This window comes from Schistocerca americana, chromosome 3 (genome assembly GCF_021461395.2).
Source record: "Schistocerca americana isolate TAMUIC-IGC-003095 chromosome 3, iqSchAmer2.1, whole genome shotgun sequence".
Taxonomy (NCBI): Eukaryota; Metazoa; Arthropoda; class Insecta; order Orthoptera; family Acrididae; genus Schistocerca; species Schistocerca americana.
Window position 1 is genome coordinate 119,846,542 of NC_060121.1, and position 14,256 is coordinate 119,860,797.

Here is a 14,256-nt window from a genome sequence, read left to right on the forward strand (position 1 = left end):
GTGTCGGAATATCAGAAGGGTAACCTAAAATCGATTCTATTCCACAGACGAATATTTATTTAAAAAATGGAACATTGATATCTTGTAAAAATTCTAGTTCTAATTGCAGTCACATAAGACTGAAATATAATATATTCGTTAATGTCGAATTTAGACCATTATGGGACACTCCAGTGAGACAGTGGCCTCATGTTGGACTGCATGGTAACGTGAGGGCTGCGACATTCGTCATCAAGATTGTGGTCGACCGCGTCTGACCACCACAAAGAAGGACCGCCGTGTTGTGCACCAAGCACACCGTAACTCTATCACATCTCTACTTGTCATTCAGGATCAAGAAATGGACACCCTGCAGTATTCTCTGTCGTCCCACACCATTGGCCAGAGGCTGGAAGCATCCGGACTAAGGAATTACCGTTCATTGCTTAGGATGCATTTAACGCAACGCAATCGGCTGTTTCTGGAGTCGTGCAGTGACAAGGACGCATGGACTGCTATAGTTCAATTCTTTTATCTTGGCGGCTCGCGCACGCCCGTCCAGATGCGGGAGATTGCTGCGTTGCCAGTTGCAAACGACGCACTCGCCAAGAGAAGCAGCTCCATAGTATAGCATAGTTCGCAAGCTTACGTTTAGGGGGGGAGCGCGCAGTTTATGAAGCAAAGCCACCACGGCCGCATTAACCCTTTCGCTGCTACAGAGACGTGCTCCCCACATTCCGCGCTGTGCGCGATTTTGTCACTGCACTGCTCGCCTGTGCAGACACACTTTTGTTGCAGTCGCGAAAGATGGAATATTTCTCAATATTACATACGACACCTATGTGGTACTTAAATTAAATGAGATATTGTTACACAGTAAATTTTATATGAAATTTAGGTATCTTGTCCACATTTCATTCTCAACATTGTGGCATCTAAAATCGACCATACGGGAAGCATACTCTATGGACATTTACCTCTGCAAACTCTTCAAAATTTCGTGCAATGGTTTACCATATTTAATGCTGCACAATAACTGGGTTGAACATCGAAACAAAATTAAGTCATTTATGGGGGGAAGGTATCAGTCAAGAAGATGTGTAAAAATCTAATCTTTGGGCCAAATAGTTTATGTGAAATCGAATGATAAGTGTGTCAAAGCAGTGAGAACACCATGTGTCTGCACAGGCGAGCAGTGCAGTGATGACAAAATCGCGCACAGCGTGGAATGCGGGGAGCACGTGTCTGCAGCAGCGAAAGGGTTAATGAAGAGACAAAGCACTAGAAATTTCAAAAAACTGCATTCAAACGAATAAAATTCGTGAAGTAAGACACTTCGATATTGTTTTTAAATATAGAAAATATTCCGCATCGCACAAGGTTTGAACTCTACACCTTTCATTTACTAACCCAACGCCTTAACCATTACGCTACCGTAACTCGTCCCAATTTATAACACCACGAGGTATCTAACAGTTCACGCAAAATACTGACAAACACTGTTGGTACGATTATGAATTACTCACACTTCATCGAAGTACAATAGGAAATAAACAATTACCGCTGTTCTTTATTGCGAAAAAGCGGTTCGTGAGATTGATACAAACACCTTTCCTTGCTATCGCCTGAATTAGAAGACTTATTGCTTGTTTGGTTTAATTAATTAATAGAATATGAAGCAATTGGTATAAAGAATGCTTTTTCCAAACTTTCTATCAAAGAAAACCTGCTATCAAGACATTGCTTTTGTTCTATTACTTTATTTATGACTGAACGTTTCTAAAACTGAAGACACTCGTCCGTGCTCTGCTCTACAGTCGAGATCAGGCAACGTCGTTCTCTGTTCATTGGCGACTGTGTTTTGTGACGTCAGATGCGCAGAACGCACCTAAACTCGGCCGCCAACATAAATGACGCACACTTTAATGAATGGCATCGCATTGTGTGCGGCAACGAATCGTGTTTCTGCACAACCCTTGACGATCATCGTCGACGACTATGGCGGCGACCTGGTGAGAGGTAGCATTTTTCTACTGTTTTGCAGAGGCTCAGCGGCGTTACTGCTGGCTTCACGGTGTGTGGAGAGCCTTCGGATATGGCTCCAGGTGACAACCAATGGTGAGGTTCATCCTGCATCCACATGTGTACACGTCGTGGTGCTGTTTCTCAACGTGACAATCAATGGACGTGCACACATGGCACGTGTCTCTTTGAATTGTCTGTGTAGTGTTAAAGTACTCCTGTGGTCAGGATGATGACCAGCTCTCTCCCCGATAAAACATCTGTGGGATGAGCTACATATCAGGCTAGCAAGGACCAGATACGTACAACAGCTGTGGGCGAGATTGTCTCAGGAGAGCACACAACGACTTTTGTGACACCCTTCCCAACGGAGTCAGCTTTGTAAGAAGGGGTGAAACGTCATACTGATAAATAGGTCTATACTGCAAATTCTCTGTAAATGAAACGTTGGGCTTAGAGAAGGCACGATTTGTTGTGGATGGGGCCTGACTCAGTTACTGTTGGTTGCTCAGTTTTTAAAAAAATTTATTTAATCACTTACACTTTATTTGAAACCAATTGCAAATGAGGTTGACAATAAGGAAAAATTATCATTTTGGCTATTAAGACACAATTTCTAATAACAAAAATTCTTAAACAAGTTGCACTCACGGCTGAAGTACCAGAAATTCAAATTATTTGGCGGCTGAAGGCCTGGATAACAATTCTTAAGAACAGTTAAACTTCTCCAAGAGACACTAAAATATTTCTTTTAGAAAAAGAAGAACACACTCATCAAAATTTCACTATTAAGAGATAATATCTAATTAAAAAATTTCTTTAGACAAATTGCATTCACGGCCGAAGGCCTTATTGACCAGAAATTCAAATTATTTGCCGGCTGAAGGCCCCAATAGTAATAACTCAAAAACAATTTAACGGCTGAAGGCCTGCGTAACAATTCTTAAGAACAGTTAAACTTCTCCAAGAGACACTAAAATCTTTTTAAAAAATCACAATCATCACAATATGATCAAACCAAGAGAAGTAGACCTCAGACAGTGCTCCAAGGATCGGCCTGGGAAAAGTCGCTGAACTTGGTAACCGACGAGAGAGGTAGCCAAGAGTTGTATTCACTTAACCGGATGGCAACTCAAACTAGTGACAGTTTAAACGCAGACCAACACTCTTGCAAAATCTACCTAACGTCTGGTAACCAACACAATGATGGAATAATCCAGGCAAAGCAGAACCGGAAGACAGCACTGCGTCTTCAGAATCCAGTGTTTAGAACATCCAGAAGCAGGAGGAACCACTACGACCAACTTAGTCCAAAAGAACAAAATATCCGAACCACAATCAAGGAGGCTGTCGAACTACACGCCTTACCGGACAGCAGCGGCAAGGCGAGGAAAAGTACACTGCCGCGAAAATACGCTAACCTCCAGGACAGGTAACTGGGGCGTTAGTGGCCACTAGGCAGAAAAATACCGCTGGTTGGACATCATGAATAAACACAAGGAACTCTATGATTAATAATAAGAAATGCAGGATGGCTAATTTATTTCGACAATTCCCAACACTCCACTCGTTGCTCTTCGTCTCAGCGACCCTGCGAGCAGCAACGCACGAACAAACGACGTCATCTCAAAATAGTGGAATTTTCACTACTGGGTTAATGTTCACTCGACTCAAGCGTCCAGGGTCAGGTTGGCAACGAGGTTGTGTCCCCCACAACTACAGCCGCTCGATCCAAATGGTTCAAATGGCTCTGAGCACAATGGGACTTAACATGTGAGGTCATCAGTCCCATAGAACTTAAACCTAACTAACCTAAGGACATCACACACATCCATGCCTGAGGAAGGATTCGAAGCTGCGACTGTAGCGGTTGCGCGGTTCCAGACTGAAGCGCCTAGAACTGCTCGACCACACCTGCTGGCCCCCATCGATCTGGCAATGCCTGCGTGCTGCCAGCGGTCCCGGCATGTCTTCGCGCTGCTGGACCTCCATCCAGCTCCTTCCGAACCACAGACACACCCGACCCAGGAAATACTTGACATCCTTCCAAAGATAGTTCCATGGTACTAGATATCGATAAACGACTTGACATCCTTCCAAAGATAGTTCCATGGTACTAGATATCGATAAACGCTGCTGCTGCCACTCACGGACAGACAATACTAGCAAAAATAGTGGCGCCAGTAAACACAAGAAGGAAACGAGACGCCACTATTGCTGTTACACGATGCCAACCAACCAACGGCACCAACGCGAGCAGCACACGGCTCAGTAAATTTTACTCGATCTTGTAATCACTGAAATAACATCACACATCTTTTCAATTCGTGAAGTTGTATTCCGTTTCCTCCTCCTTCTCCTCTTCTGGCTGCACGGCAAACGTGATGAATGGAAGACTGCGCAGTATACAGCTGCCTTTCACAATGCTAAAAAATAATTTTCGATCAAAGTAATTAGGCATCCAAGTGCTATGTCCAACCACTCCTAAGGCAGTTTCTACCATCAAACGTACGGAGGTATACCAATTTAGGTGCTTGTAACTCTTGTCTGTATAATTGAACACAGCAGAACAGTAGTACACCTCAGAACTGTGCACCTAAAACGCAATGACTAATACAGAGTGTGGTCACCAAAAACGGCTGCGCAGTTGTGTAATAGGAACTAAAGGAGATTATCGATTAACTCCTAACGGATATTTTGTCGGTCTTCTAAAAACCACTCTCCAGGTTTTAAAGTTTCCCGTTCTGCGAGACATTTGGCCAGTAAATCCTAGACATTTTAAGGGGAGTTGGAACATCGGTTTTCTTCGTCTGTAATAACTCGGTCTCGCCACCGGTAGGTGTTTACTGAAGCAGAAGCCAAAGCGATTGTATTCAACATCAGGCACATGCTGTCCACTGAATACGATTGATACTTTCACCACGATTCAGGTTGCTCTTTAACTGAGCATCGTGCTGATAATGACTGTCATTTATCAAGAGCATAAACTAGTCATTTAATTTTGTTTATTTCTATCAGTGTTTCTTCCGTGACTGTACTACTTTCGTAAAATACAGAACAACCGCCTGCAGTCACAATCCCATTGCAATGAAAAAAAATCACTATTCTGACTGAAGGCGGTTGTTCTTTATTTCTTAAGAAACTAGTCAGTCGCACCTTTCAGTCACCTAATATCAGTTTTGGATTACATAATAAAATTAGCAGGAAACTTGATACTCAAACATGAAAAAACCAAAGCTTCTGTTCCGATATTTCTTTAAAATAACAGCTGTTTACCCAAAACTGCTGACTAATTCTCAACAAATAATAGTTATGCCCAGTTGTATTGTTGTTGACAGAATTTAAAATGTATGACTCTTTCGTTTTCTTATGAATCTGGGATAATTCCCAAGTTATAGACGTATCTTTGTCGGAAGCTTGTTAAATTCCATAACCAGATAGCAGTCTACCAGTATCAAACATACACTATGTGATCAAAAGGATCCGGACACCCCCAAAAACATACATTTTTCATATTAGGTGCATTGTGCTACCAACTACAGCCAGGTACTCCATGTCAGCGACCTCAGTAGTCATTAGACATCGTGAGAGAGCAGAATGGGTCGCTCCGCGGAATTCACGGACTCCGAACGTGGTCAGGTGATGGGGAGTCACTTGTGTCATACGCCTGTACGTGAAATTAACACACTCCTAAATAACCCTAGGTCCGCTGTTTCCGATGTGATAGTGAAATGGAAACGTGAAGGGACACGTACAGCACAAAAGCGTACAGGCCGACCTCGTCTGTTGACTGACAGAGACTGCCGACAGTTGAAGAGGGTCATAATGTACAATAGACAGACATCTATCCAGACCACCACACAGGAATTCCAGGCCGCATCAGGATCCACTGCAAGTACTATGACAGTTAGGCAGAAGGTGAGAAACTTGCATTTCATGGTCGAGCGGCTGCTCATAAGCCACACATCACGTCGGTAAATGTCAAAATACGGCTCGCTTGGTGTAAGGAGGGTAAACATTTGACGATTGAACACAGGAAAAATGTTGTGTGGAGAGACGAATGACGGTACATACTGTGGCGATCGGGTGGCAGGATGTGGGTATGGAGAATTCCTGGTGAGCGTCATCTGCCAGCGTGTGTACTGCCAACACTAAAATTCGGAGGTGGTGGTGTTATGGTGTGGTCGTGTTTTTCATGGCGGGGGCTTGCACCCCCTGTTGTTTTGCGTGGCACTATCACAGCACAAGCCCACATTGATGTTTTAAGCACATTCTTGCTTCCCACTGTTGAAGAGCAATTCGAGGATGGCTATTGCATCTTTCAACACGATCGAGAAACTGTTCATAATGCACGGCCTGTGGCGGAGTGGTTACACGACAATAACATCCCTATAATGGACTGACCTGCACAGAGTCCAGACCTGAAAAGATAGAACACCTTTGGGATGTTTTGAAACGCCTACTTCGTACCAGGCCTAACCGACCGACATCGATACCTCTCCTCAGTGCAGCACTCCGTGAAGAATGAGCTGCCATTCCCCAAGAAACCTTCCAGCACCTGACTGAACATATGCCTGCGAGAGTGGAAGCTGTCGTCTAGGCTAATGGTGGGCCAACACTATTGAATTCCAACATTACCGATGGAGGGCGCCTCGAACTTGTCAGTCATTTTCAGCCAGGTGTCCGGATACTTTTGAACACATAGCGTAGGTCTTAATTTCAGGAAGAAATATCTGAGAATGCACGTTTGGAGCACCGCGCTGTATGGCAGTGAGACACGGATTGCGGGAAAACCGGAACAGAAGAAAATCGAAACGTTTGACTTGTGGTGCTACAGAAGAATATTGAGAATTGGTGGACTGATAAGCTAAGGAATATCGTCCAGGAAAGAGATGTGTGAAAAACAGACAAGATAAACGGACAGGAAAATAGGACACCTGCTGAGACATCAAGGAACAACCAACATGGTACTAGAGATGTTGCAGGCGTAAAAACTGTCGAGGAAAACATATATTGAGATACATCCAGAAAATAATTGAGGACATGGTTACAAGTGCTACTCTGAGATGAGAAGGTTGGCACAGGTCTGGAGTTTGTGGCGGTCCGCATCAAACCAATCAGAAGACCGATGGCACCAAAGAAAAAAAAAGGGAGGGGGCTAGGTGAAGCTGTCTCTGAAACCTAGATAGGAAGTCAAAAGCTTAATTGTCGGCACTACTCGTCTCATTATTGAAAATTATTTGAAATAGTAAGTCAGAAGTAAAAGAAGAAACAGTCAATTATACTGCTAACGCAAGTAGAAGCGAAAAGCAGTAATAACTTTAATGCATAATTTGGAAGTGTATGGTAACCGAAGGTGGCGTTACTTCATACAGGGCAGATATGGTACTCTTAATGCAGTCGGCAGCAGAACAATAACAATGAGACTACGTTATTACATCAGAAGACATGTGGAAATTCTTCGGTCGAAGCGGATGGTTACGGCTTTTCTTTAATTAACTGCGTTCATATTCTCACAGCTCAGCCATGAAAATTGAATAATGTAACGTCTTCTCATTAGACAACCAACGTTTAGTTTTATTCCAAAAAATTGTTGTCTGTTTCGTTTTCAATTTGTATCTGACCATAACTTCCTTTTGATTCGACGGATATGTGTAACGACTGCCTCCCTCTGTAAAAACAGTGAAAATGAATGAAGAATTATACGGGCAATTTCGGACGGTTGCTTCAAGATTCGCACGATTGTAACGGTTTATCTGTAAAATAAGCCACCTTTTAGGCCGGCCCACATTGCGAACAGCCGTGGGAAGTTATGGCATTGAGAAATATTGAATCTTCACATCTGCCATATTTCCCAGGAGCTATCCCTCCATTGTCCATTCATGCGTTTACGTCACCCCTCAGTCAGAAGTTCCCCTCCAGAATACACCTGGCCCCGCAGAACACACACGACTACATAGGGGGGGGGGGGGGGGGGGGGGCGTGCACGGTACACACCCCTCTTGGAGAGCGCCCTTTCACACAACCAATAAATGTGTTCCGTTGTCGTCACGTATGCTCAGTGATTTCTTCCACTACAATCACGGTGTTCCATGCAATGGTGCGCCTGCAGTAGTTATTGATTGCCACTGCCACAACAACACGCACAATAATTTTATGTTGCACAAAGGAGAGTGCAAATCTCTCTCGGTTTTATTGAGTGCTTACTGTTGTTCATCACAATGCAAGTACATGACACTAGACTCGAATGGTGTTTACCTCCTTCTACGTCTTGATACAGTGACGTAGCAACAATCATGGGCCGGCCGGTGTGGTCGTGGGGTTAAAGGCGCTTCAGTCTGGAACCGCGTGACCGCTACGGTCGCAGGTTCGAATCCTGCCTCGGGCATGGATGTGTGTGATGACCTTAGGTTAGTTAGGTTTAATTAGTTCTAAGTTCTAGGCGACTGATGACCTCAGAAGTTAAGTCGCATAGTGCTCAGAGCCATTTGAACCATTTTGAACAATCATGGGATGCCTACAAATATCGTGTCGGAACCCCTTTTGTTCGGCTTTGTGCAGCAACTCCACATTTCATGGACTCAACATGCCGTTGAAAGTCCCCTGTAGAAATACTGAACCATGCTGCCTGTACAGCCGTCCATAATTGCGAAAGCGTTGCCGTTTCAGGGTTTTGAGCAGGAACTGATCACACGATTACGTCACATAAACGTTCGATGAGCGGCCGAACTGTACAGAATGTTCTTACACCTAATCACGAACAATTGTGGCCCAGTTACATGGAGCATTGTCATTAGTCAACATCCCATCGTTGTTTGGGAACATGACGTCCATGAAGGGCTGGAAATGGTCTCCAGCCAATGATCGGTTCATTGGACCAGAGGATTCACTCCAGCTGGCCGCGGTGGCCGAGCGGTTCTAGGCGCTTCAGTCCGAAAACGCGCGACTGCTACCGTCGCAGGTTCGATCCTGCTTTGGGCATGGATGTGTGTGATGTCCTTCGGTTAGTTAGGTTTAAGTAGTTCTAAGTTCTAGGGGACTGATGACCTCAGATGTTAAGTCCCATAGTGCTCAGAGCCATTTGATTCACTCCATTCCACGTAAACACAGGCCACACCACTATGGAGCCACCACCAGCTTGCACAGTGCCTTGACAACTTGAGTCTGTAGGGTCTCCTCCACATTCCATCCTTACCATTAGCTCTTACCAACTGAAATCGGGACTCATCTGACCAGGTCAGATTTCCCAGTAGCTGGCGTCCAACCGATATGGTCAGAAGCCCAGGAGGGGCGCCGCAGGCGATATCGGGCTGTTAGTAAAGGCACTTCGGCTGGCCGCTCTGGTCGAGTGGTTTCAAGGGCTTCAGTCCGGAACCGCGCCGCTGCTACGGTCGCAGGTTCGAATCCCGCCTCGGGCTTGGATGCGTGTGATGTCCTTGGGTTGGTTAGGTTTAAGTAGACTGACGACCTCAGATGGAAAGTCCCATAGTGCTTAGAGCCATTTGAACCATTTGAAGGCACTTCCGTCGGTCGTCAGCCACCATAGTCCATAACGCCAAATTTCGCCGCGCTGTCCTAACGGGTATGTTTGTCGAACGTCATAGATTGATTTCTGCGGTTATTTCACGCACTGTTGCTTGTCTGTTACCACTGACAAGTCTACGTAAACCTCACCGCTCTCGGTCGTGAAGGGCTTTCCTTCGAGCTGACGTGAGGTGCAAGCGTGTGCATGTGTCGGGTGGATGACTGACGATTGCTCGAGCAGTATAGTGTCGGGTCTGTGTTGTACTGAATGGAGGTAGCCTATTTCTCTCAAAAAGCACTAAGACGGGCTGCCGATTTTAACATCCCCATCAACAGTGTTACATGCCCTCAATTCATGAGACACTGGAGAGGTGTTTGCAATTTAATCCAGGCGCAAAGACTGCTTACCAGTTACTTTACGTCTCTCCACAACTTGCCAAACCGTCATGATTTCAAGTCGAGCACTGTGAGGTGAAAAAAACTTATGGGATAGCACATAAGCAGATGGCGGTAGTATCACGTACACGAGGTATAAAAGGGCAGTGTATTGGTGGAGCTGCCATTTGTACTCAGGTAATGCATGTGAAAACGTTTCCGATGTGATTATAGCCGACGACGGGTGTTAACAGACCTCGAAAGCTGAATGGTAGTTGGAACTAGACGCGTGGGAGATTCAGTTTCGTAAATCGTTAGGAAAATCAATATTCCTAGATCCACAGTGTCAAGAGCGTGCCGAGAATATCAGATTTCAGGCATTACCTCTCACCACGGGCAACGCAGTGGACCTACTGCATTCCAAGACAAACAGCTCTGAGACTTTTCCCTTTTCCTCAGCAGACGTGGCCGCGTTTAACATCTGCACCGAGACCGTCGTAGAACGGAAACAGTACGCTGCCGGACATGGGTTCCTATTCAAAATATTATATGCCCACGAACAGTTTCCGTTTTACGACAGTCTCAATTCAGATGTTTAACGCGTCCACGTCTGCTGAGGGAAAGGAAAAAGTCTCACAGTTCCTTGTCCTGGTACGCTGTAGAATATACCTTCGTAGGTACAATGCCTGTGACAACGTGGTGGTCGCCACATAGAGCCGCTGTTGTAATGCATCAGTACTGTTCTGTACTACAGCATACTGGGTTCTTTTTATTTTGGAATAAAAAAGCACTCCGTCTACAGGCCACGAGTGGCCCACCGGGACCATCCGACCGCCGTGTCATCCTCAGAGGAGGATGCGGATAGGAGGGGCGTGAGGTCAGCACACCGCTCTCCCAGTCATTATGATGGTATTCTTGACCGAAGCCGCTACTATTCGGTCGAGTAGCTCCTCAATTGGCATCACGAGGCTGAGTGCACCCCGAAAGATGGCAACAGCGCATGGCGGCAGGACGGTCACCCATCCAAGTGCCGGCCACGCCCAACAGCGCTTAACTTCGGTGATCTCACGAGAACCGGTGTATCCACTGCGGCAAGGCCGTTGCCATGTTTTGGAGTAAAGTAAACATGTAATGTTTAAGTGTTAATACAAACAAATACGCTTAAGTGATAAATTGAGGTTTCTTTATGTGTCTTTTAGAATTGTTACGTAATAATTGTACTGCGTCAGCCTAATTCAATTCCACAAGCAGTAGTGGGGAAGTTAAATATCTGAATTGAAACCGTCGTAGAACTTTTCCGGATATGGGTTGCTATTCATGCTCACTCTTTTATACAAGCCCTAGAAATTTGTCCCGGGATTTCCGAAGATTCTGTATACATTTAGGTTTCATATTAAATTTTGTTGTCTTTGCAGTAATGTAATGGTGCAGGGAGAATAACATCATTTTTAGACACATTGTCTCATATAATTGTTCATTCATCTTTATGTAATTTGGTTTTAGTAGTAAACTGTCTTTCATATCTCGCAGTGAAGTCTTACAAAAGTGCTGTTTGTATCATTACGTCATACAATTGCATATAGTCAGACGGGCACTTCTAAAGCTAATTTTTTAAAAAAAGTCACTGCTTTTACGTTATGGTGCCCATATGTCGCTTACCTTCTTCTGATGGCCTCAACGCCACACACACGACGAAGAAGTCAGGTACATTCTAGCCTGAGTAACTTTTCACCCAAAAGGCTTAGTTATGGTAGTCCTGTATCGGTTACTCCAACTGGCTTCCGTAACCGCTCTCTACTCTGCGATAAGAATCTAACTCCATTTGCACTTTTGATATTCACTCATTTGGTTTTAAATTCTCCTAAAATTAGGTTGGCTTTCCTGGACGCTGAATACATTTTTCTGACGACAACATTTTTACAGATTTCTTAAAATGTTACATGCAGCCATTTTACATTAGTTTTCTTGCACATGATGCTGATTTCATTTCTAAGTAGCTTTTATGCTTTCTTTTCCTCAGCAGTTGTATTTCCATATTTAGTCGGTCAACTGAATTACTTCTTCTGTTCCTCACAGTTAACAATCATTTAACTATATTCATCTGCCCATCTTCCGAAATTGCCGTTTAGAGAGATCTCCGTTTCTCCTCAATTGAAGTACCGCCTATGGTAATCATTATCGCAGTGTCTACACCCTACAACCGTGGAGACCATCGAATGCACACCACCTTCCGTTAGTGTTTCAGTACTCCACTTCCTTGTAAACGGATGCTCCATGACGATTCTCTTCAACTGTAGCCTATTTTTCATCATTACTAAATTATGATTTGAGACTTTACATTGTCCTGCGTATTCCTTATAATACACCATCGTATTTCGGAATCTCCGACTCACTATAATGTAAGCCACCTGAATCTTTCTAAATCTCCTGACCTTTTCTCATGTTTGAACACTGCAGACTTATTGCAGAACTCATGGAGTCTTCCTCCCCTCTAATTCCTACTGCCTAGTCGCTATACTCCAGTAACTCAGCCTCCTATTTCTTCGTTCTGACTCGGCGTCCCAGCTGCCAACATAACATACACAAGTTTTTCTGCCGTTTCTATGTTATACCGGGGTGGAACATACCTTCAGAGATCAATTGGGTTGGCAACATGGCATTAAATGAGTGCAGGAGACACTGAAGTCAGCAGGCGAAAAAAGAGAATTGTTTTTATGGTAGAGGTAAGTAACTTTCAGATGATCAGTATCAGAGAGCAGAAGTGTCGTACTACCGCGACTGTGAAAAGTTACACAGATTATTAGTGATCTCAGTTACTGTTCAGTCGTCTTCCCATGATGATTCACGAAGATGCCTTTAGTACTGACTTGCTGACATTCGTCTGCATCTACATCTGCATACGACATGCTCTGCAAGCTACCGTAGATTGTTTCGCGATGTGTACAGTCTACCACTACAAGTCACTTCCTTTCTTATTCCAGGCAAGGGAAAAAAGACTCTCTGTATGCCTCTATACGAGCCCTAACCTTCCTTATCTTGTCTTCGCAGTCCTTACGCCAAATGTAAGTTTGCAGCAGCAGAATCATCCTGCAGTCAGTTGCAAATGCCTGTTCTCTTAGTCCTGTGTCAACGTCATTCTCGGCCGCATGTAGTTAGATTGGACACACAACGTGGCATATTTCTAGTGTGGTGAATTTGTACTCACAAACGTTCCCGTAATTTAATTCATTCGGTCCCTGCGAATGGGAACGGCATGGCTAATAAAAATCCAAAACTCGGATGATTATAAACGCCACTGCGTTGCAAGATTCAATCAGCTTTGCGCTGATTTACATGCCCGTTATACTTCAAACTTTAATCCAACCAGAAACTCCCACAGTCGACTTCCTTCACAATGACGCTACAACCATATTTTTTTAAGTCTTTCCCCTCTTCTTAATCTTTAAACTCTACGTACCTGCTGAACCCAAAATCTGTCTCGCGTAATCTAGTTTCTCTTTGCTCCTTTAAATTTCCTCCTCTGCTGCGCTGCCCAACCGTATTACTCCCGTGCATCAACATCTACATCTACATACATACTCCGCAGGCCACCGTACGGTGCGTGGCGGAGGGTTCCCTGTACCGCTACTAGTCATTTCCCATGCTGTTTCACCGGTTAGTAGAGCGAGGGAAAAACGACTATCTACACTACTGGCCATTAAAATTGCTACACCAAGAAGATGAAGTGCAACAGACGCGAAATTTAACCTACAGGAAGAAGATGGTGCGATATGCAAATGATTAGCTTTTCAGAGCATTCACACAAGGTTGGCGCCGGTGGCGACACCTACAACGTGCTGACATGAGGAAAGTTTCCAACCGATTTCTCATACACAAACAGCAGTGGACCGGCGTTGCCTGGTGCAACGTTGTTGTGATGCCTCGTGTAAGGAGAAGAAATGCGTATCATAACGTTTCTGACTTTGATAAAGGTCGGATTGTAACCTATCGCGATTGCGGTTTATCGTATCGCGACATTGCTGCTCGCTTTGGTCGAGATCCAATGACCGTTAGCAGAATATGGAATCGATAGGTTCAGGAGCCTAATACGGAACGCCGTACTGGATCCCAACGGCCTCGTATCACTAGCAGTCGAGATGACAGGCATCTTACCCGCATGGCTGTAACGGAACGTGCAGCCACGTCTCGATCCCTGAGTCAACAGATGGGGACGTTTGTCAGCTCGGAGACCATGGCTGCGGTTACCCTTGACGCTACATCACAGACAGGAGCGCCTGCGATTTTGTTCTCAACGACGAACCTGGGTGCACGAATGGCAAAACTTCATTTTTTCGGATGAATCTAGGTTCTGTTTAC

At 44.7% G+C, this 14,256-nt stretch overlaps 1 pseudogene; it reads right to left on the reverse strand.

The window, feature by feature from the left end:
- Window positions 1-10,888: 10,888 nt before the first annotated feature.
- Window positions 10,889-11,005, reverse strand: LOC124607731 (annotated as a pseudogene).
- Between the last annotated feature and the right edge of the window lie 3,251 nt (window positions 11,006-14,256).